This window comes from Dama dama, chromosome 18 (genome assembly GCF_033118175.1).
Source record: "Dama dama isolate Ldn47 chromosome 18, ASM3311817v1, whole genome shotgun sequence".
Lineage (NCBI taxonomy): Eukaryota > Metazoa > Chordata > Mammalia > Artiodactyla > Cervidae > Dama > Dama dama.
Window position 1 is genome coordinate 71,873,240 of NC_083698.1, and position 25,187 is coordinate 71,898,426.

Consider the following 25,187-nt stretch of genomic DNA (forward strand, 5'->3'; position numbering starts at 1 on the left):
CTTGAAACTAACACAGCATTGTAAATTAACTAAGCTTCAATTTAAAAAAAAAAAAAGTTAAAAAAGAACACACAAAACAAAGAGTGGTGGCCTAGTGGGAAGGGGAGAGGTGAATATGTGGAAAGGGTGAGGTGGGAAGATGAATGTGCAAATAAACTTGAAAAACTGTGCAATTAACTGAATTACAAATGAAGACAGAGTCTTTCCTGAGGATGGGGAGTGTGAGGGGCTATGGGTGGGAGAGCCCGGGGAATGTGGGTCAAGGGCACAAGAAAGGCTCTAGGATCAGAAGGGAGGGAAGGAGGGGAAGGTTCTGGAGGCAGAAAGAGGGAGAGAGCACATGTGGTCCAGAGGAAGTCAGAGGCCAAGAAAGAGTCTGAAAGGGTGCAGTGTGTGAGGAATATAGAGATGGGTTGGTTGATTTGAAAAGAGAGGGGTGCCATGGAAATGGATGCCCAAGAAGAGAGGACAAAGATGGCACTGTTGAAGAGAGGAGCTGGGGAAAAGGGCAGGTGGGAAGCCATGTGAGTTGGGGAGCAGGGGTCTGTGAAAGGCAAGATGTACATGGGTCATTGCACTGAAAAGGTACTGATGTCTGTCTCAGAAGGCAGCTTCCCAGGGGATGAGTTGCTTAAAGCAAGTCATTAACAGTTGCAGTGTAAGTCTGGCAGATAGCATGCTTTGTTAACTGGATTTCACATCCATGAGTAATGAGTAGTGCCATATCTTTTCATTCCTTTATTTTAATTTTTTCCGTTAGCATCCTTTTGGATGGAAATTCTGAATAAATTTTTCTCCACTCTTTTTTTTTTTCCCAAAAGAAAAACATCTGATGGCAAATTTTACATTTTTCCAAAATGTTTAAAGACTATTTAAAATTCATCTGAAGTGTTGCCAGACTGGACTTTGGAGAGTTTTCCACATCAGATGATTTTAAATCTTGAGCCCAGGAAATATTTTTTAGGAATTTGTTACAACATTTCAGGCAAGAGTGAATGATAGAATCCCAATGAAGATACTCTCTAGAAAACAGAAGGACCTGAGAGGTAGCAGAAGTTAGTTGGGGAGAAAAGGTATTCTAGCAAGCTTAAGGCTATTTTCCCAGGGTTCTAAAACATTTATCAAGAAGTGTTTGGGGGAGCATCCAAGTGGTTCAAAACCCAAACGTGTTTGGTATAAATCTAGAGGTGAAACTAAAGAAAGAATCACTCAATCATGTCCAACTCTTTGTGATCTGATGGACTGTAACCCACCAGTTTCTTCTGCCATGGAATTCTCCAGGCAAGAATACTGAAGTGGATAGCCATTCCCTTTTACAGATCTTCCTGACCCAAGGATTGAACAATTGTCTCCTGCACTGGAGGCAGATTCTTTATCATCTGGGATCTGGTAAATATCATAGGGATATTTACCTAATGTAGAGTTGAGTCTGTGGTTGTCTTGCAAGTGAGCAGTAGGAAACTTGACATTTAATTGTTATCATAAGAGAACTGCTTGTCATGATGCCTGCTTTTATGTGTGCAAATGTGGGAGATATCACATACCCTCTAGCACATTAGTTGTCAATGACAGACTCACCAACACGTGGAAGCAAATGAAAAATCATTTGTGCCAAGGATGATATGAGAAGCAGAGATATGGAAATGGACTGTGATGGACTTGAAGGGGCTCACTGGCCTGACTCATTCTGGCTTGACAAGTGGTCAGGCTAGGTTAGAAGTTTTGGTAGATGTTAGGTCTGCAAAAGTGTATAGACCATCTGCTCTGTGTGGAAACTTTTGCCAGGTTCTGAAGACGTGATGTGGCAGGATTCTTGCCAAGCTTTACACAATCCAATGGAAGAGACAAATGCATAGTAAGTTAACTACAGTAGAGTATCTTCAGTGGAGGGTGAAACTCAAAGTTGTATCTAAACCCAGAGAAGAAAACCTGCTCTCTGACCTGATAAGATTAGACAAACTGCCAAGGAGTTAGTGCCTATAAAACAGCCTTGTTTGCCTGGTAAATGTATTCCAAATACTCTTCATTAATCTTTCAAGTCAATCCTCACAAACCCCCCTCAAGTGAATTTTTATATTTCTCTTTTTATTAAAGAGGAAACTCTGTCTCAAGAAAAGTTTAGTATCTTACCCAAGATGACAGAACTGGTAAGTGACATATGAGAAAGGGACCCGGATCAGCCTGGATCAATGCTGGAGCTTCTCCTCTGCACCTGGGCTGCCTTATTCTAAGTCCTCAGCAAATCTTGACTGATGCTAGATAGGATTAGAGGTGCTTGGCTGACACCAGAATGCCTGTGAGCAACTTTGAAGGAGAAAGTAGGAAGTTAGTTTGGAAAGTAATGTGCTTGCATCAAGAACAGGAAGCCCACTGCAGTGGGATAATTCTGCTGTGCTGGAGGGGATCATGGGGTTGACCAGAACACCCAAAACCAATCCCAGGTCAGAATACCAGGTACGCCTCAACAGATCACCAAGGAAACCCATCCATCATCACTGTCTACAGAAGGGTGGGCCTCAGGGGATGGTTCCTGAAAAACGCTAAAGCCATCAACTTCAAAGGTCCATAACAACACTCTCCTTATTCCAATCACCACCCACTTGTCTTCAAAACTGTTATAAAAGTATAGGAACAAATGTTACTCAGTTTTGTTTGATTGCTTTGTGCTCTGTTTAAATGTAAGATTCATCCAGTGAACCATGAATCACCCCAAGGAAAGGAACTATAAAATTAGTGAGCTTTAAATCCACAGCACCTTGCAGAGAGGCTGTGGCTCAGAATCAGTTCAGTGGATGTCTGTTGAATGAAATGATGAACCACATCAGAGCAGCAATATAAGATCAAAAGCCATCATAATAATAAGCACTGTAACCCTGCCAACCTCCAGTCTTTATTTTTAGAAAGTGTGTTTGTCCTATAAATAGATACTAACTTTCCTTGAGGAAGGAATGTTGAAATCTCTCCTTGGAAAGATTTTACATCCAACTTCTGACCTGTGTTCTCTGTGTTCCAGAATAAAGCTGGGGATATGAGGAATCTGATGAGGAAAGGAGTGTTCAAAACAAGAGCCCTCGAGGGGGCTGCAAATGGCCAAAGGCCACCATACAGCCAGGTCTGTGTGGACATCTTGTGAGGCCAGATTTGCTGCCTCTTTTGAACGTAGCATGGAAACCAGTTTTCTTTTGGAATTTTGGTATTTTTAGTTCTTTTTTTGAGTGAAAATAGAGTGGTGACTTTTGCGGAGAAATTATTTTCTCTCCAAATTTTCTATACTTATGATTTTTTTTTCTGTATCCACATGGAAAAAGAAAGTTTAAACCAGTCTGATTGTTTCAGAATCTGAAGAAACTTTCCATTTTTAAAATCTGTAAATGACCTGTAGATCTATGAGTCTTAATTAGAAAAAAAAATGTATGTATGTTATTTTTATTATATTCCTAATAGATTGTTTTAATTCTTTAAGAAGTGTTAGGTTGGGAGTTTGGAATTGACATTTACACACTGCTATATTTTAAATAGATAGCCAAAAAGGACTTACTGTATACCACAGGGAACTCCTCTCAGTATTCTGTAATAACCTAAAGGGGAAAAGGACTCAAAAAGTAGTAGATACACGCATATGTATCACTTTGCTGTACACCTGAAGCTAGCACACACACAAAGGAAAAAATATAATAAAGCAAGAATAATAAACCATTTTCAAGGTAAAATAGGCATTAATAATCTCTAGTTCAGTTTCCTCTTCTAACAGATGAAAACTGGAGATTTATATTGGTAAATGCTTTGCCAAGAGCACTCAGCCAGACAATGACAGAGCCTACTGGGAGTCAGGGTCCCCATCTGGCAGGTCAAGGCTCCCTCTGGGTTACGTCTGCTTCCTCCTCCCAAGAAATCTTTCTTGACTGGATCCTCCTACTCATTTCCTTCACATTTCTGTTCTACAGCAATGATCATCATCTGTAAATGACCCTTGGTGGATTCTCTCTCTTCTCATTCAGTTTTTATATTCTTAAGATATGTATATATGCCTAGCCATTTTTAAAATATTTCACAGTTGAGAGATTATCACTGGTTCCAAACCTGTACTCATTTTTATATGATCTAGATATATGTTGAATCTGAGCAAACTCTGGGAAATAGTGGAAGACAGACACGCCTGGCATTCTGCAATTCACGAGGTCGCAAAGAGTTGGACATGACTTAGTGACTGAATAACAACAACAATATCAATGTTAACTTCCCATTTACATACATCTTATCTCTTATACTAACTGGTTAGTACCCTGAAGAAAATAATTGTGATTTCTGTTTGGCTTCTATATAATTAATCTATCTGTGAAATCTTAAGCTTAGAGAATTTGAATATTAGTTGACATACTAGTTTTCTGATCTGTAAAATGGGCAGAAATAACTATTTTGTAATATTAGTATTAGCACAATGCTGGGATGTCAACAAATGTCAAATGTCAGATGTTAGTGTTATTCAAGGTTAAACCTTCATTTAGATAGCAATGATTGTTTTCTATTCTTCTATTTGTGTGTCTTATAAACATGGAGACCTCAACTTGATTCATTTTGTCTATTTTCCTGGGGGTACTAAGGAAGAACGTAACCAGCATTTCTGGTTCTTTGCAGAATGCCCTTGCTCAAATGTTAATGAAAAGAAACAGATCTCACCTCACCCTTCAGACAGTGCATCAGGAAGAATCCAGACAAGAATCCAGACAAGAAAGTAAACCCTGTTAGCTATTTTTACTAAAAGAATGTAATGGAGGAAATTTGATAAGGACGTGTCAGAGGACTGAACAAGTAGAGAGGAAATGCTGAAACGGTATTATTCCTTAAGTTAGAATAGTAAATTCAGAAACTACCACCCTCAGGTGGATCAGAGACTTATGTTAAAACCTGCAACTATAATATAACACTTGTTAAAAAATATAGGAGAAAATATTTGCAAAGCAAAAAGATGAAAAGGGAAAATGATTAATAAATTGGACTTTTGTAAACTTTAAAGTTTTTGCTCTTCAAAGACACAGTTACAAAAAATAAAATCTAAGTCACAGAAGAAGTTAAAATATTTTCATTACATATATGCTTGACAAAGAACTGATCCAGATTGTTAGGAATTCCCACAGCTCAGTAATAAGAAGACATCTAGCTTGATAATAAAAGGATGTGTATGCATGCTAAGTGACTGACTTAGTCACTGGAGTCAGTTGTGTCTGACTCCACGGCCACATGGACTGTAGCCCTCCAGGCTCCTCTGTCCATGGGATTCTCCAGACAAGAATACTGGAGTGGGTTGCCATGCCCTCCTCCAGGGGATCTTCCCAACCCAAGGATTGAACCATATCTCTTGGCAGCTCCTGCATTGCAGGTGTATTCTTCACTGCTGAGCCACTATGGATGCCCGGTAAAAGGGCAAGACATTTGAAAATACACTTCATCAAAGAAGATATGGCTCTCAAAAATCACTTGAAAACAAATCCAACATCCTCAATTATCAGTGAAAGGCAGATGAAAACCATAGGAGTCATTATTGTATGAATTAGAATGGCTAAATTAAAAAGACTCACAAAACCAGTTATTGACAAGGCTATGGTGCATCTGGAATTCTCATACACTGATGGTGGAAATATAAAATTGTACCACTCTGGAAAACTGTTTGGTAGTTTCTCAAAAGTTTAAGATATACCTAGGTACAGTCTACCCACTTCACTCCTAGCTCTTTTCTAAGAGGGATAAACATACACTCATGCAAAGATTTTTACAGTCATTTCACAAAAGCTCTACTGTTACCCAGAAACTGACAACAACCCAAATGTTCATCAGGAAGTCTGTGGATAAAATGTGGTGTATACATAGGATGGACAACTCTGAGGAACATAAAGGAGCAAACCATAATACATATTACAACGTAGATGAATGTCAGTATCATTATGCTGTATGAAAGAAACCAGACATAAAAGAGAACTGTAGGCTTTCACCTATGGAAAATTCTATAAAAAACAATTTTATAGTAATAAAACATACACCCACACACAGAAGACCAATGGTTGCCTGAGGCCCAAGTCAGATGAAGAGATGGATGTAAAGGGGAACAGAGAATCTTCTGGACATAATGGAAATGTTTAGTAACTTGGTTGTCACAGTTTCATGGGAGTATACTTCTGACAATACTCAAATAAATTAATGCATTATAAAGAATACATAAATTATATCTAGGAAATGAGTAAGATTATCTGATAAAAATAGGAATAGATAAGAGAGTTGCTATAAGGAGTTTATTTCTTTAATTTAAAATTATGTGGTGATCCAAGTAAGGCTGATGTGGTAGCTCTTTGATGTCTTCAGAGACCAGGTCTCCTACCTTTTCCATCATGATGCTTTGTTCTGCCTATAGAACTCTAGTCTCCATATTCATGTTCTAGGCTGGCAACAGAAAAAAGGGAGAATTCTAAAAAGATCTTCCTTATATAAAATGCACTCTTTATAATCTGCCTTCCTAGAAGTATACACAGTACTTCTGTGCTTAGTCGCTCAGTCATGTAGCTGGCCACACTCCTCTGCCCATGGGATTCTCCAGGCAAGAATACTGGAGTGGGTTGCCAGGGCCTCCTCCAGGGGATCTTCCCAACCCATGGATAGAACCCAGGTCTCCCGTATTGCAAGCAGATTCTTTGCTGTCTGTGATTCTCCCTTACTGGCCTGATTTTACTTACATGACAATATCTACCTGGAAAAAAGTGTTCTGGATAGCAATCCCAGAGAAACACTCATGATTCTTTTTCAAAGGAAGGGTAGAGTAAATACGTGGAATAAAACGATAGCCTCTGGCTATGTTAAAATTGTGTGGTTAAGAGTTTACTGACTCTTTCACAAATGACATTGGGAAAGCAGGATAATTCTTATCTTACACCAAATACAAAAATTCACTAAAAATGCACCAAAGACTTAAATATAAGAGCTAAAACAATATAACTTACTCTTTTACATTGAAGTAGGAGAAAACATAGGTGAAAAACTTTGACACTGGATTTGGCAATGATTTTTTTGGGGGTGGAGATGACACCAAAAACACAGGCAACAAAAGAAAAAAAAAAGGATAAATCGAACTTCATCAAGAATAAAAACTCTGGCAGATCAAAAAACACTATTGACAGAGTCAAAATGCCAGCCATGGAATGGGAGAAAATATTTACAATTCATATATCTGATATGGAGTAAATATCCAGAATATACAAAGAAGCCCTACAATTCAGCAATGAAAAATCCAAACAACCCAATTTAAAAAAATGTATAAAAAACTTGAATAGATATTTCTCCAACAAGATACACAAACAGCCAATAGGCACATGCAAAGATGCTCAGCATAAATAAACATCAGGGAAATGGAAATCAAAAACATGGTGCAAGACCAATTCACATCCATTGGGATGGCTACTATCAAAAAACAAATGCGAACAGAAAATTACAAGTGTTGGTGAGGCTTAAATGCGCCTAATGAAAAGTCCTTGTCTTAACGCCTCCAAGTTTAGGTACAATACATGAAGATTACAGGAGCCTTCCAATGACTCCAACCCCCAGTCACTGCATCCCCCTAATTCATGAGCCTTCCTAACTACCTCCAACAGATTTTGCTGCACTGTTGTGTCTCCATTCCTAATCCACAAACCTAAGCTTATGATCAAATGGTTGTTGTTTCAAACAACTGAGTAGGGAATGCTTGTTGTGAAGCTATGGTAACTAGAGAACACATACACAGAGAAAAAGTCTTAGAGTCAAGAAAAGCCATTACATTTTGTTTAACCAAGCATATCCTTTTGACTATAGATCCTCCTGTCATGTGGCACTTATTAATATCCCAGAAAACTATTTTCTTAAGCATGTTTTTGAAAGTTTCACTTTATCCTACATGCAAGAGGTGATAATGCCAAGTAGGGGTCTACATTTTATGTGTATGTTTATCTACATGATACAAACCAGCCATATGCTTTGACTATTTGAAACTCTCAGTTCAGTTGAAACTGCTCATCTAGGGGCCCAACATAGGTTAGTTTAGAATTACTCCTGAAGAATTATTTGATTTACAATTTAATGTTTCTATTTTTCACTTCTACTTAAGGAAGATGGCTTGCACTATAGTTAGGAATTATAATTCACTGTGATTTTTCCTTAGATATGAAACTAGTTTCAGTATAGTTTCTAATTTATTAAACTGTTAGCTTGGTCAAAAATTTCCTTCAGCATTTAAGTAAAACTAAGACACATATTTCATTTTCACCAAGAACTTTATCGACACAGCACATTCACTATTTTGTTCCACTACTTTCTGCTATTTTTCAGGCAACTTCATAATTCCGTCTTCCCAAAACCTTTTATCTTTCTAATAAAGGACTGTTCTAGGTGCCATTTATGGTCTTCCAGAGAATTGAATTTTTTTCCATTAAGAGAATTTTGCAGACTGAAATAAATGATCTGGAGCTGTAATGTCTAGTGAATACGATGGATGAATCAGTACTTTCCAGCCAAGCTGTGACAGATGCCTGATCTTCAAAGAAACATACAGTCTTGCATTTTCCAAGCAGTACTTGTTGGAGTTAACTGTTTGGTTTTCTGGAAGGAGCTCATAACAGAGGACTGCCTTACAATCCCACTGTGTACACAGCATCACCTAGGATAAAGACTGGCCTTTGGTGTGGTTGGTGGTGGTTCATTTTACTTGCCTCAAGATCTTTTCCATTCCACATTATTGTACTGTATCTATTTTTCCTTGACCAATTTGTTTTAAAAATGGGACATTTTCCTTAGAGAATCACGCAATACATAAGAAATACTGCCAAGAAGGTTTTTTTCGCCTGACTTATGTGGAACTGAAACATCAAAGCAATGAACATAACCAAGCTGGTACAAGTAATTTCTGACACTTGATTTGGATATTTTGATTATATCGGCTATCTCCAGCATGGTATAACATTTATTATTCTCCATTAACGTCTCAGTTTGGTGGCTAGCAAACTGTGGAGCATTGTCCAGTGAGAAAACTCCAGCATGAAACTTTGCACACCCCTCTTGATACATTGGATAAATCTCAGCACCTTCTTTATACACTGCACAAATCTTTTTTTTGCTGAAAATGTTGCTTTTTTACATCTTCATTATTAAAATGGTTAAACAAACACTCACCCATTTTCATAACCTTGTTTTTTTAATGCACACTGTTATGACAGCTGTCACAATGCAATCTTAACAAATTATTTCAAATGAAGCTAAAGACATATAAGCTCCACTAAAGCCATTTTATGGAAGAAAACCAAACAAATTTTTTGGCCAAATCAATATTATGAGAATTGAGTGATGAGTGTATCCCAGCAGTTGACACAGGGCCTGATACACAAAGGTCACTGAATATGTTACCATTCATTATTACAATATAAAAATCACTTACAGTGACAATGAGACTATCAGTGTGTATTTATTGGAACAATGGCCTTGGATAGACCACTTATATACTATCTCCCATAGCACAGAAAATAGAATAGAGACCAGAAAACAAAAAAAATAACAAATGAGGACCAGAAAAGAATGGCACTACGGCATTAGAATGAAGACAATCTTATCTCAACATTTTATATGGAATGTGGATATAGTAAATTCAGCATATCAATAATCTCAAAGTATAAGTGTGAAATAAGTGGGCATGTTTTAAAGTTGTTTTTATAATTATTTTCTATGTAAATAAGAGAGCTGGGGATGTAACTACAGTTACAAAGTCTCTAGAGATGCAATTCTCTCTTCACTATAAACCAAGTCATCTATGTTTTTGCTTATACCAAGTAAGACTCAGGATAAAAAGGAAGTTTATAATTTCCTCCAAGAGGTTATAAACTCCTTAAGATAAATACAGGAATGGACTGTGTCATCTAATTGCAGGATGTTGTAGGCACAGGAATAAGCCTGCGAGACTCAGCCTCCATGCAGTTTCCCTTGTGACATGAAGTGTGGGAAACCCCACATATTTGGCAACGGTTCGCTAAACTTCAGTTTGAGGCGCAATAAAGAGTTTTTAAGAATGACAGTAATTACAAACAAGTAGTGTTACATTCGGGGGCACGTCTGTTTTTAATTATCTTTAATTTTATTCGTAATTCAGATGGCGCCAAATAGTCCCAGAGATCTTCAAACCTTTACCACCTTGGACACCTTCACCTCCTCTGATGCACTGGTGTTATAAACCCAGAGAGTGGGTCCCAGCCATAGAAATCACTGCCCTTATAGGTAAGATTGTCAGATGTAGCAAAGAAAACTACAGAATTCCTAGTTAGATTTGAATTTCAGATCAAGAGCAAATAATGTTTGGTATAAGTGTCTATACCAGGCAATATTTGGGCCATACTTAAATTAATTTTGTTGTTGTTGTCATCCTTTTCAGAAATTCAAACATAACTGGGTGTCCTGTGTTTCATCTGGCAGCACTACTGTTATGGATGAGATGAAACAAAGGCCAGTCCAGGTCTGGATCAGAGGTTTGAGCTGAACACAAAGGATCTGTGAGACTGTCCCAATGGACAGTGACTACAAACCTGCAGGACTCCCAAATGCCACTGTGAGCAGACAGTTACATAACCAAATTGAGAAATGCTTTTGTGTATGGTGTGTACTTCTGTATGTAGTGTGCATGGTATATGTCTGTATGTGTGTGTCTGTGTGGTATGCATGGGTACATGTGTGTCCACCACGGTGTAGGGTGTGTAAGGCAGTGTACAGTGCAGCAAACCCAGACAAGAAACAAGGATTGTCCAATTTGGCTCTCTTAGAGATGCAGCTCCCCACCTGCAGGTCCAGCCTAGGCCAGGTACTGCCTGCCTCTCCTTGTAGCCACACAACAGGGCCCAGGGAAGTTCTGGGACTAGGAGAGGTGACAAGGACACAGGACTTAGCTGAGAGTGACTGAACCCACTGTCTGGACTCACAAGGACATATGCTGTTTGGCACATACCATTGATCTAAACAGTCAAGTTTACATGAAATGACATCATATGTGGGAATGTGAATTTCCATTCCTCCATCTGGGGAAGCTGATTGGCTCTCAGCCAGGAGACACACCCTCTCCAGCTTCAGACTCTGTTTCACTGGAGATTTTGCTGATCATCTGAGTACCTGAGGCTCATGTCCCATGTCTTTGATCAAGAACCTCATGATACAATCTTTGCTTCTATACATGTTGAAAAGTTCTCTGAGTGCTTTCCAGATATGGATTATATACTCTCAGATGCGGCCAAGGCCATGGCATGTTTTAAAAGCTCTGCAGGTAATGCTAATATTCAAAAAGGGTAGGAATCACAGGTCTAGAAAACACTTCAGTTTGGAACAGAAAATATTCAATTCATGTCAGAATGGAAGTGGTTCCCTCCCACTTTATCTGTACTCACACAGACACACTCCACTGGAGGGGCACCCAATTTTCACCTGCTATTATAATAGGCTGCAGAAGAACCTATGGATAAGATTATTTTAGCTGAAAATTGTCTTAAAGAATGGTCTCTTTAGTTTCTTTTGCATTTGTTTCTGCCCTGATTTTTAAGATTTCTTTCCTTCTGCTAACCCTGGGGTTCTTCATTTCTTTCTTCTCTAATTGCTTTAGGTGTAGAGTTAGGTTATTTATTTGGTTTTTTTCTTGTTTCTTGATGTAAGCCTGTAATGCTATGAACCTTCCCCTTAGCACTGCTTTTACAGTGTCCCATAGGTTTTGGGTTGTTGTGTTTTCATTTTCATTCATTTCTATACATATTTTGATTTCTTTTTTGATTTCTTCTATGATTTGTTGGTCATTCAGAAGCCTCCATATGTTTGAAGTTTTAACAATTTTTTTTCCTATAATTGAGATCTAATCTTACTGCACTGTGGTCAGAAAAGATGACTGGAATGATTTCAATTTTTTTGAATTTTCCAAGACCAGATTTATGGCCCAGGATGTGATCTATTCTGGAGAAGGTTCCGTGTGCACTTGAGAAAAAGGTGAAGTTGATTGTTTTGGGGTGAAATGTCCTATAGATATCAATTAGGTCTAGCTGGTCCACTATGTCATTTAAGGTTTGTGTCTCCTTGTTAATTTTCGGTTTATTTGATCTATCCATAGTTGTGAGTGGGGTATTAAAGTCTCCCACTATTATTGTGTTACTATTAATTTCCTCTTTCATACTCGTTAGTGTTTGCCGCACATATTGCGGTGCTCCTATGTTGGGTGCATATATATTTATAATTGTTATATCTTCTTCTTGGATTGATCCTTTGATCATTATGTAGTGTCCTTCTTTGTCTCTTTTCACATCCTTTATTTGAAAGTCTATTTTATCTGATATGAGTATTGCGACTCCTGCTTTCTTTTGGTCTCTGTTTGCATGAAATATTTTTTTCCAGCCCTTCACTTTTAGTCTGTATGTGTCTCTTGTTTTGAGGTGGGTCTCTTGTAGACAGCATATATAGGGGACTTGTTTTTGTATCCATTCAGCCAATCATTGTCTTTTGGTTGGGGCATTCAACCCATTTACATTTAGGGTAATTATTGATAGGTGTGGTCCCGTTGCCATTTACTTTGTTGTTTTGGGTTCACGTTTATACAACCTTTCTGCATTTCCTGTCTAGAGAAGACCCTTTAGCATTTGTTGAAGAGCTGGTTTGGTGGTGCTGAATTCTCTCAGCTTTTGCTTATCTGTAAAGCTTTTGAATTCTCCTTCATATCTGAATGAAATCCTTGCTGGATACAGTAATCTAGGTTGTAGGTTATTCTCTTTCATTACTTTCAGTATGTCCTGCCATTCCCTTCTGGCCTGGAGGGTTTCTATTGATAGATCAGCTGTTATCCTTATGGGAATCCCTTTGTGCGTTATTTGTTGTTTCTCCCTTGCTGCTTTTAATATTTGTTCTTTGTGTTTGATCTTTGTTAATTTGATTAATATGTGTCTTGGTTTTTTGAAAAAATAAACAAAATTGACAAACCATTAGCAAGACTCATTAAGAAACAAAGAGAGAAGAACCAAATTAACAAAATTAGAAATGAAAATGGAGAGATCACAACAGACAACACTGAAATACAAAGGATCATAAGAGACTACTACCAGCAGCTCTATGCCAATAAAATGGACAACTTGGATGAAATGGACAAATTCTTAGAAAAGTATAACTTTCCAAAACTGAACCAGGAAGAAATAGAAGATCTTAACAGACCCATCACAAGCAAGGAAATCGAAACTGTAATCAAAAATCTTCCAGCACACAAAAGCCCAGGACCAGATGGCTTCACAGCTGAATTCTACCAAAAATTTAGAGAAGAGCTAACACCTATCTTACTCAAACTCTTCCAGAAAATTGCAGAGGAAGGTAAGCTTCCAAACTCATTCTATGAGGCCACCATCACCCTAATTCCAAAACCAGACAAAGATGCCACAAAAAAAGAAAACTACAGGCCAATATCACTGATGAACATAGATGCAAAAATCCTTAACAAAATTCTAGCAAACAGAATCCAACAACATATTAAAAAAAAATCATACACCATGACCAAGTGGGCTTTATCCCAGGAATGCAAGGATTCTTCAATATCCACAAATCAATCAATGTAATACACCACATTAACAAATTGAAAGATAAAAACCATATGATTCTCTCAATAGATGCAGAGAAAGCCTTTGACAAAATTCAACACTCATTTATGATTAAAACTCTCCAAAAAGCAGGAATAGAAGGAACATACCTCAACATAATAAAAGCTATATATGACAAACCCACAGCAAGCATCACCCTCAATAGTGAAAAATTGAAAGCATTTCCCCTGAAATCAGGAACAAGACAAGGGTGCCCACTCTCACCACTACTATTCAACATAGTGTTGGAAGTTTTGGCCACAGCAATCAGAGCAGAAAAAGAAGTAAAAGGAATCCAGATAGGAAAAGAAGAAGTGAAACTCTCACTGTTTGCAGATGACATGATCCTCTACATAGAAAACCCTAAAGACTCTACCAGAAAATTACTAGAGCTAATCAATGAATATAGTAAAGTTGCAGGATATAAAATTAACACACAGAAATCCCTTGCATCCCTATATACTAACAATGAAAAAACAGAAAGAGAAATTAAGGAAACAATACCATTCACCATTGCAACAAAAAGAATAAAATACTTAGGAGTATATCTACCTAAAGAAACAAAAGACCTATACATAGAAAACTATAAAACACTGATGAAAGAAATCAAAGAGGACACAAACAGATGGAGAAACATACCGTGTTCATGGATTGGAAGAATCAATATTGTCAAAATGGCTATTCTACCCAAAGCAATCTATAGATTCAATGCACTCCCTATCAAGCTACCAACGGTATTTTTCACAGAACTAGACCAAAGAATTTCACAATTTGTATGGAAATACAAAAAACCTCGAATAGCCAAAGTAATCTTGAGAAGGAAGAATGGAACTGGAGGAATCAACCTGCCTGACTTCAGACTCTACTACAAAGCCACAGTCATCAAGACAGTATGGTACTGGCACAAAGACAGAAATATAGATCAGTGGAACAGAATAGAAAGCCCAGAGATAAATCCACGAACCTATGGACACCTTATCTTTGACAAAGGAGGCAAGGATATACAATGGAAAAAAGACAACCTCTTCAACAAGTGGTGCTGGGAAAACTGGTCAACCACTTGTGAAAGAATGAAACTAGAACACTTTCTAACACCATACACAAAAATAAACTCAAAATGGATTAAAGATCTAAATGTAAGACCAGAAACTATAAAACTCCTAGAGGAGAACATAGGCAAAACACTCTCTGACATAAATCACAGCTAGATCCTCTATGACCCACATCCCAGAATATTGGAAATAAAAGCAAAACTAAACAAATGGGACCTAATGAAACTTAAAAGCTTTTGCACTACAAAGGAAACTATAAGTAAGGTGAAAAGACAGCCCTCAGATTGGGAGAAAATAATAGCAAATGAAGAAACAGACAAAGGATTAATCTCAAAAATATACAAGCAACTCCTGCAGTTCAATTCCAGAAAAATAAATGACCCAATCAAAAAATGGGCCAAAGAACTAAACAGACATTTCTCCAAAGAAGACATACAGATGGCTAACAAACACATGAAAAGATGCTCAACATCACTCATTATTAGAGAAATGCAAATCAAAACCACAATGAGGTACCATTACATGCCAGTCAGGATGGCTGCTATCCAAAAGTCTACAAGCAATAAATGCTGGAGAGGGTGTGGAGAAAAGGGAACCCTCTTACACTGTTGGTGGGAATGCAAACTAGTACAGCCGCTATGGAGAACAGTGTGGAGATTTCTTAAAAAACTGGAAATAGAATTGCCATATGACCCAGCAATCCCACTTCTGGGCATACACACTGAGGAAACCAGATCTGAAAGAGACATGTGCACCCCAATGTTCATCGCAGCACTGTTTATAATAGCCAGGACATGGAAGCAACCTAGATGCCCATCAGCAGATGAATGGATAAGGAAGCTGTGGTACATATACACCATGGAATATTACTCAGCCATTAAAAAGAATTCATTTGAATCAGTCCTAATGAGATGGATGAAACTGGAGCCCCTTATACAGAGTGAAGTAAGCCAGAAAGATAAAGAACATTACAGCATACTAACACATATATATGGAATTTAGAAAGATGGTAACGATAACCCTATATGCAAAACAGAAAAAGAGGCACAGAAATACAGAACAGACTTTTGAACTCTGTGGGAGAAGGTGAGGGTGGGATGTTTTGAAAGAACAGCATGTATATTATCTATGGTGAAACAGATCACCAGCCCAGGTGGGATGCATGAGACAAGTGCTCCGACCTGGTGCACTGGGAAGACCCAGAGAAATCGGGTGGAGAGGGAGGTGGGAGGGGGGATCGGGATGGGGAATACGTGTAAATCTATGGCTGATTCATATCAATGTATGACAAAACCCACTGAAATGTTGTGAAGTAATTAGCCTCCAACTAATAAAAAAAAAAAAAAAAAAAAAAGAATGACTGCCCTTTATGACCATCTTGGGACTATCAGTTCAGTTCAGTTGCTCAGTCATGTCTGACTCTTTGCAACCCCGTGGACTGCAGTATATCAGGCTTCCCTGTCCATCACCAACTCCCGGAGCTTACTCATACTCATGTCCATTGAGTCGGTGATGCCGTCCAACCGTCTCATCCTCTGTTGTCCCCTTTGCCTCCCACTTTCAACCTTTCCCAGCATCACAGTCTTTTCTAGTGAGTCAGTTCTTCGCATCAGGTTGGCCAAGGTACTGGAGTTTGAGCTTCAGCATCAGTCCTTCCAATGAATATTTGAGACTGATTTCCTTTAGGATGAACTGCTTGGATCTCCTTACAGTCCAAGAGACTCTCAAGAGTCTTCTCCAACACCACAGTTCAAAAGCATCAAATCTTCAGCACTCAGCTTTCTTTATAGTCCAATTCTCACATCCATACATGACTACTGGAAAAACAATAGTTTTGACTAGATGGACCTTTGTTGGCAAAGTAAGGTCTCTGCTTTTTAATATGCTGTCTAGGTTGGTCATAGCTTTTCTTTCAAGGAGCAAGTGTCTTTTAATTTCATGGCTGCAATCACCATCTGCAGTGATTTGGGAGCCCAAAAATATAAAGTTTCTCACTGTTTCCATTGTTTCCCCATCTATTTGCCATGAAGTGATTGGACCAGATGCTATGATTTTAGTTTTCTGAATGTTAAGCTTTAAGCCAACTTTTTCACTCTCCTTTCACTTTCATCAAGAGGCTCTTAGTTCTTCTTCACTTTCTGCCATAAGGGTGGTGTCATCTGCATAGCTGAGGTTATTGATATTTCTCCTGGCAATCTTGATTCCAGCTTGTGCTTCATCCAGCCTGGCATTTCGCATAATGTACTCTGCATATAAGTTAAATAAGCAGGGTGACAATATATAGCCTTGATGTACTCCTGTCCCGATTTGGAACCAGACTATTGTTCCATGTCCAGTTCTAACTGTGACTTCCTGACCTGCATACAGATTTCTCAGGAGGCAGGTCAGGTGGTCTGGTATTCCCATCTCTTTCAGAATTTTCCACAGTTTATTGTGATCCACGAGTTAAAGGCTTTGGTGTAATCAATAAAGCAGAAGTAGATATGTTTCTGGAACTCTCTTGCTTTTTTGGTGATCCAATGGATGTTGGCAATTTGATCTCTGGTTCCTATGCCTTTTCTAAATCCTTGTTCTAAGCTTGAACATCTGGGAGTTCACGGTTTATGTACTGTTGAAGCTGGGCTTGGAAAATTTTGAGCATTACTTTACTAGTGTGTGAAATGAGTGCAATTGTGCAGTAGTTTGAGCATTATTTGGCATTGCCTTTCTTTGCAATTGGAATGAAAACATCTTTTCCAGTCCTGTGGCCACTGCTGAGTTTTCCAAATTTGCTGACATATTGAGTGCAGCACTTTCAGAGCATCATCTTTTAGGATTTGAAATAGCTCAACTGGAATTCCATCACCTCCACTAGCTTTGTTCGTAGTGATGTTTCCTAAGGCCCAGTTGACTTCTCATTCCAGGATGTCTGGCTCTAGGTGAGTGATCACACCATCGTGATTATCTGGGTCATGATGATCTTTTTTGCATAGTTCTTCTGTGTATTCTTGCCACCCTTTTTTAATGTCTTCTGCTTCTGTTAGGTTCATACCATTTCTGTCCTTTATCGTGCCCATCTTTGCATGAAATGTTCCCTTGGTATCTCTAATTTTCTTGAAGAGACCTCTAGTCTTTCCCATTCTATTGTTTTCCTCTATTTATTTGCATTGATCACTGAGGAAGGCTTTCTTATCTCTCCTTGCTATTCTTTGGAACTCTATATTCAAATGAGTATATCTTTCCTTTTCTCCTTTGCCTTTAGCTTCTCCTCTTTTCTCAGCTATTTGTAAGACCTCCTCCGATAACCATTTTGCCTTTTTGCATTTCTTTTTCTTGGGGATGGTCTTGATCACTGCCTCTTTTACAATGATATGAACCTCTGTCCATAATTCTTCAGGCACCCTGTCTATCAGATCTAATCGCTTGAATCTATTTCTCAATTCCACTGTCTAATCATAAGGCATTTGATTTAGGTCATACCTGAGTGGTTTAGTGGTTTTCCCTATTTTCTTCAATTTAAGCCTGAATTTGGCAATAAGAAGTTCATGATATGAGCCACAGTCAGCTCCCAGTCTTGTTTTTGCTAACTGTATAGAGCTTCTCCATCTTTGGCTGCAAAGAATATACTCAGTCTGATTTCAGTATAGACCATCTGGTGATGTCTGTGTGTAGAGTATTGTCTTGTGTTGTTGGAAGAGTGTGTTTGCTATGACTAGTGTGTTCTCTTGGCAAAACTTTGTTAGCCTTTGACCTGCTTCATTTTGTAATCCAAGGCCAAATTTGCCTGTTATTCCAGGTACTCTTGACTTCCTTCTTTTGCATTCCAGTCCCCTGTAATGGAAAGGACATCTTTTGGTGGTGTTAGTTCTAGAAGTTCTTGTAAGTCTTCATAGAACCTTTCAACTTCAGCTTCTTCAGCATTACTTCTTGGGGCTTAGACTTGGATTACCATGATATTGAATGGCTTGCCTTGGAAACTGACAGAGTTCATTCTGTCATTTATGAGATTGCATCCAAGTACTGCATTTTGGACTCTTTTGTTGACTATGAGAGCTACTCCATTTCTTCTAAGGGATTCCTGCCCACAGTAGTAGATATAATGGTCATCTGAATTAAATTCACCCATTCCAGTCCATTTTAGTTCACTCATTATTAAAATGTCAACGTTCACTCTTGCCATCTCCTGTTCGACCATTTCCAATTTGCCTTGATTCATGGACTTAACATTCCAGGTTCCTGTGCAATATTGCTCTTTACAGCAATGGACTTTACTTCTATCACCAGTCACATCCACTACTGGGTGTTGTTTTTGCTTTGGCCTCATCTCTTCATACTTTCTGGAGGTATTTCTCTACCGATCTCCATTAGCATATTGGGCACCTACTGACCTGGAAAGTTCATCTTTCAGTGTCCTATCTTTTTGCCTTTTCATGCCATTCATGGGGGTTCTCAATCGGGTATAAAAACCACCAATCACAGCATTCACAAAATATTTTAGCTGAATCTCTTGGAGTAGAGACCATATTAGTTAATAGATTAACAGCAACTTGTACATTTTTTAAGCTCCTAGTGCAGCAGTGTTATTTAGGTTTATTTTCATCTACCAAGTTTTTCATTCTCCATGAAATAGTACATGCCTGGGGATGACTCTATATATGATATACTCATATTTTGCCACTACTGAAACCCAAGGTAACCAGTGTCAAAGTGGTTTAAGGGCAGGACTGCCATGATACTCCATGGGGTCAGTTCAAATGCAGAGGACAGGAAAGCTTTCAATATGAATTTACCAACAGAGGCAGAAACTTTTGACCAGTATGCCCATGTTCTGCTTTGGGAAAACAATGTTGTTGCAGTAGACATACGGATGAACCACCACCTTGTAATTAACCACACATGTTTCTCTCAGAGGATGGCAGGAGGGACCACTCACTGTTCATCATTTCATATGCACATATTTATAACCAATTCAAATCATGTGTTTTAAATATATAAGACAGATCCATTCAAGCAGTTTCAACAGAAACTGTGTTAACTAGACAAACACAGAACCAGAGTTTATTATGGTTCACAAAAAGAAGCTCTTAAAAACAATTAAATTTATTATATTTGGTTATTTTTAGACCTATCCCCCAATCCAGTATTAAAATCATCAATTAAAGCAATTTGTTTACAACTGTCAAGTGTGCTAATGGTCTCTGATGCCCTGGGGGAGAAGATGGGGCTCAGGGGAAGAGAAAAAGCATTAGAAGTCAAAGGAAGCAGGATGTGGTCGCAGAGGAGAGGTCTTCAGTGTTGTCCTGGGAGCTTGTCCACTGTGGATGGCACCAAGATAGGGTTCAATGTGTTGCTACTCTTTAAAGTGCACAAACACATTTGACAAGCAGTGTCTGTTCCCTGCCCCTCCCCATGCATAAGAAAATTTCACTTAGCAAGAGCCTGTTTCTCCCCACCTTTGACTCAGATTCATTCAGGGATTTGTTCCTTCCTCTCTTATCTCAGGGCAAGGTAATACTAGGTGTATCCTTACTAGTCTAAACCTCAAGGTGAGGATAGAATCATCTGGAGGAAGGCTCACGCCCACCTTACACCAAATAATTCTGAATCCCAGAAGGCAGGAAAGAGGCCTGGAATGGATCCACCCCGGCGTCTTCAGAAGGTGAGGATCTTTCCACTGCCCTGCCATCTTGGACTTAGGGCCTCCAGGACTGTGAGACAATAAATGTCTGTTTGTCTCAGTTACCCAGTTTGTGGTACTTTGTTAGAGCAGCCCTAGGGAACGAAGACAGGTCGGAAGAGCATTCTGCCAGCAGCACATCAGCCCATCACCTGGCCTCTGGCACCCAGAGCAGCTTGGGTCTGGGGTTTTAAGTGGAAGAGAATATGGCTTCTGGTGGTCTGCTACTCAGGGTCTACTGAAAGTCCACCTGGCAGATGAGGCTCACAGAAGACAGGTTCGGAGGGGACTCCCTGTGTAGTGCTGCAAGCGCAGCACTCACTGGCATTCACTTCATAGAGTTTAGAGCTCAGGAAGCTGCATATCAGGGCCTTGTAACCATAGCAGCCTCAGAATCACCCTCATCGAGTTTTAGTGGGTGTGAAGCCCTGGTTTGTGTTCAAGAATCATACTATAAATTCCCTGCATATGAATGAGATCTATTCCAAGAGCATGTTTGCAAGTCCAGTTTGTTCATAAATCCAACAAAGTTGACCTAGATGCCCAACTAACACAATCAACTATATAACTGTACTGTAATAGGATTATAATACTTTTCACACAAATAATACATAATAAACAAACACAAAAATAAAGAAAACATTTTTAATCATATGGTACAGTACCTTGAAAAGTACAGTGCTTAGTTGTTCAGTCGTGTCCAACTCTTTGTAACCCCGTGAACTTTAGGCTGCCAGGCTCCTCTGTCTATGGGGATTCTTCAGGCAAGAATACTGGATTGGGTTGCCATGCCCAACAAAAGCTGGCATTGAGTGGACAGGTAAGAAAAGCTACTGACTGGAGAAGGGAGAGAAGGTAGGACATGGTAGAGCTAAAGGATCATCAGCAAGAGGAGATGGAGGTCAAGTTGTGATTTCACTCATGCCTGTCATTGGTGACACAGGTTCTGGTGCATTGCTGAATTCAATTCTACCTACCTATCCTCTTGAAAGAACGATCCGGTGATGTCTGGGAAGTAGCTCTTTTTTTTTCTCATCATAGATGACACGGTTGCACTGGATTGCATTTTGAATGGCTGCTGCAAACTCTGTGTACTATTCAGGTTCTGTGGCTCAAAATGTAATGGTGCCTCCTCAAATAAAGAACACCCCCTTGCCATCTCCTGCATTGTGAATCTTTTTGTTTTTTGGTTACTTCTTCCTCTTGTCTCTTCATCCTTTCTCTGGGCCACCAGTTCCTCAGGTTGCATAACAAAGAGTTCAAGGAATTTGTCCTTTTTCAGATCTAGCTCCAGTTTCTCACTGAAGATCACTAAGTTGCTGAAGACCTCTTTAAACTCCTAATTCACTTTCTCAAATCCATGAAAACTGTGAACAAGCTGCAGACAAAGTTTCTTCCAAACCTCACTCTTGGTGACTGCCATAACCTCACACCAAGCAAAGTCAATGTATTTTATAGCCTTGTAGATATCTTAGTCTTTCCAAAATTGGCTCAAGGTTGTTCCTGATTCATCACTCGCCTTTACTGCCTGATAAAAAATGTGATATAAATAATATTTCTTGAAAGTTGCTATCACTCCCTGATCCATTGGTTGGATGAGCAGCATAGTATTTTGTGGCAGATGCACTACTTTGAAGTCAGGATGAAAGTCATCCATAAATGGAGGGTGGCCCAGAGCAGTGTCAAGCAGCAAAAGAATATTGAATGAGATGACCTTCTCTAAGTGATATTTCTCTACCTCTGGGATAAAATAATGGAAAAACCAGTCCTGGAATATGGCCTGTATAACCCAGCCCTGGGTTTAGTTTTCCACACAACAGGAAGAGAATCCGTGGCTCAGTTTTTTGGATTTTCTGAATGATAAACTAACAGACTTCAGCTTCATATCCCTGAAAGCATTGCCACCAAACAACAGAGTTAACGTATCCTTTGCTGCTGCAAAAGTCTGGTATCAGTTTTTCCTCCTCGCTGATGAAACTTCAGGCTGGCATCTTTTTCCAGTATGTTCCTGTCTCATCCATGTTAAATACTTGCTCAGGTAAATACATTCCTTCATCAATAATTTCTGGAAGCATTTCAGGAAATTCTTGAGGAGTTACTGTATCTACACTTGTTGCCTCAGCCTTTATTTTCACGTTGCGAAAATCGTCTCTAGCCTTGAATCAATGAAACCAGCCTTGACTGGCATGAAAAGATTTGCCCTCTGATTCTTAGCATGTCAAGTCTTCATAAAGACTTTTATCTTTCTCTTGAATCAGCATTAAGCTGAGCAGGCCTCCATACTGATGCTGACCCTGTATCCACACACTGAGAAGTTTCTCCACCTCGTCCATCATTTTTCCATCCTTCTCTGATATTTTTGTCAACATCATCAGTACAGCAGAATTCACATGTTCCATGATCTTGTCCTTGTTCTTTAGAATTGTGCACTGATGGATCAATGAGTCATGTTATAAGGGCAAGTGATGTCTCCATCTTTTCTGCTTGCTCCACCCTCTCAATTGTTTTCACTTTTGTTTCCATTGTTATCACTTGTTGCTTCTTAGCAGTACCAGCTACATTAATAATGCTTTATGTTTGCTTCTGGACATGCTGGGCTTGAAATACTCTACTCCTGTACCTATAGGTTACTATACAGTAAAGTACACACAAGCACAATCACTTGTGAAGAATGCATGCATGTGACAACATACAGCAGAGACATGAGCTGATTAATGTGATTGGACATGTGAACACGTCTTTGAATCTCTGAAAGTTTGCAACAGGAAAGTTTGTATGTAGGGGATTATTGTACATCTGAACATTGCTTTTCTATTTTTTAGAAAACTAACATCCTTGTAGAAGTTTCCTTGTGATAAGTTCCCAGAATCAAATACTAGAAAATGCCATTTCCTCTTATGGATTGCCTTCCTTACCTTTTATCTGATGGTGATGGTTATGAAACCTACAGCTTGCTCCAAACTCTCTGTTTAGAAATGCCACAGCCAGAGTTCAACTTCTGTCAGAGTGCCAGAAGGAGCAGACTGGTACTTCCCTCTGCCTTTGTGTGACATTCACATCTTTCTTATTAAAAAGACTCAAGATAGCTATGTTCATCTCAGAAGTTACTCCCCGACCCTTTACTGTTGTTTGTGAATGAAATATAACCTGTGAGTTGTATTTCCAGTCAGTATCTCCTCACTTTTCTTTTTCTTTCAAGAGACAGATGGGTATGGTTTACCCTCAGCAGCAAGATATGTGATTTGGCACCATGGGGAATTCTCAGCCGGACAATGTGTAAAGGTTTATGGTGGAGATGGAGAGCTGAAAATCTTCTATGGAAAGCAAATGACTGAAGGGGAGGTAGGAAAGAGATGTGTCTTGTTTATTGACCACCTTTGGAAATATTTTTATTTCTGCATGTTGGCTGGCTTCTCTTTGACTGACTTGATGATATTGTTTCTCAATGAGTAAGTTGCGTGTACACTGATTGGTGAGTTACTGGGCCTTTATATTGATAAAGCCTCCCATGTGATGTTTTGAAGAGAGGATGGTTCTCTCTCAGCTCTTGCTACTGTTACTTGGCTCCTGGTAATTTGCTGGAGGGGAAAAGCATGGATTTGGGACATGACAAGTGGTGAGAGCTCAGCTCAGCCAGTGCATGGCTCATCTTAGCTAATGACTTCCTGGCCTTGCTTTGTTTCCAAGTATAGTTTTCATGGAACACATGTAGACCCATGGCTGATTCATGTCAATGTATGGCAAAAACCATTACTATATTGTAAAGTAATTAGCCTCCAATTAAAATGAATAAATTAAAAAAAAAGAAAAGACAAAAAAAAAAAAAAAAAGAAATGTTGCATGTAAATTGCTCTCTCCTTGCAAGACATCCCTTTTTCCTTTCAATGTTCTAGGGAACAACTGGGACCTCTTGCCTAACAGAGAGGTTATAAAGCAGGGCCAGCAGGCAGCATTGGGCCCCCTCTTCACAGGTACCCAGTGGTGGAGGCCTCTGGGAGGAAATCTGTGTTCTCTCTTTCATTTGTGTTATGAGCAGTGTGCAGGCTCCTCTCTGAGCTGTGCCTGGGCTCAGCTTTAGCAATTACTCAAGTTGGAACGTGCCCTTTCTTGCTGATGCAGACCTTCAAAACTTGCAATATGTCCCCCAAATTCTCCTGAGAACCCCCAAGGCTGTTTGCATGCCTATTATCACCCATAAATGAATAGCTGCCATGCAAGGAACTATGGATCTTCTGATGCGCACTGCTTTGTCCTGCACTGATTTCATGCACCGCTTTGGGAAAGTCCTTCTCCTTTCTTGGGTCTTAGTTTTCTCACTAATGTGTGTGTGTGTGAGAGAGAGAGAGAGAGGAGGGGATAATTAAACTCTTACACTGTTTCTGAGGATCTAGTTTTTCATTATCTGTCTGTAACCAATGCTTGTTTGTAAGAGTATATGATAGAACTTCTATCCTGACATGAGGATAGCTGGGTTTGTACTAATCTACTGCAGTCTTGGTCCCTTGGCCATAACAATCTTCCATGTAGGAGTAAACAGGTGGTCTGGGAGGGACCACACTAGTGACTTGAGTCCCTAGAATCATCTGTTTGGTGCAGGCCTCTGGGACACATCTGACAAATAATAGCTGTCTGGTATACAAAGAGCTTCTTTTTCGTACTATAACAAACTCCCATATATCATCATCCAATGTCAAAAGTCATCAATAATTTTCCACGACTTTATAGATTGCTCCTCTCCACTTTCTAACTGGAAGACCATTTGATTTTGCCTACAAGGTCCTCAATACACATTTACAAAATGATAAGAATGTTTTCTAAATCACAAAAAATCCCCAT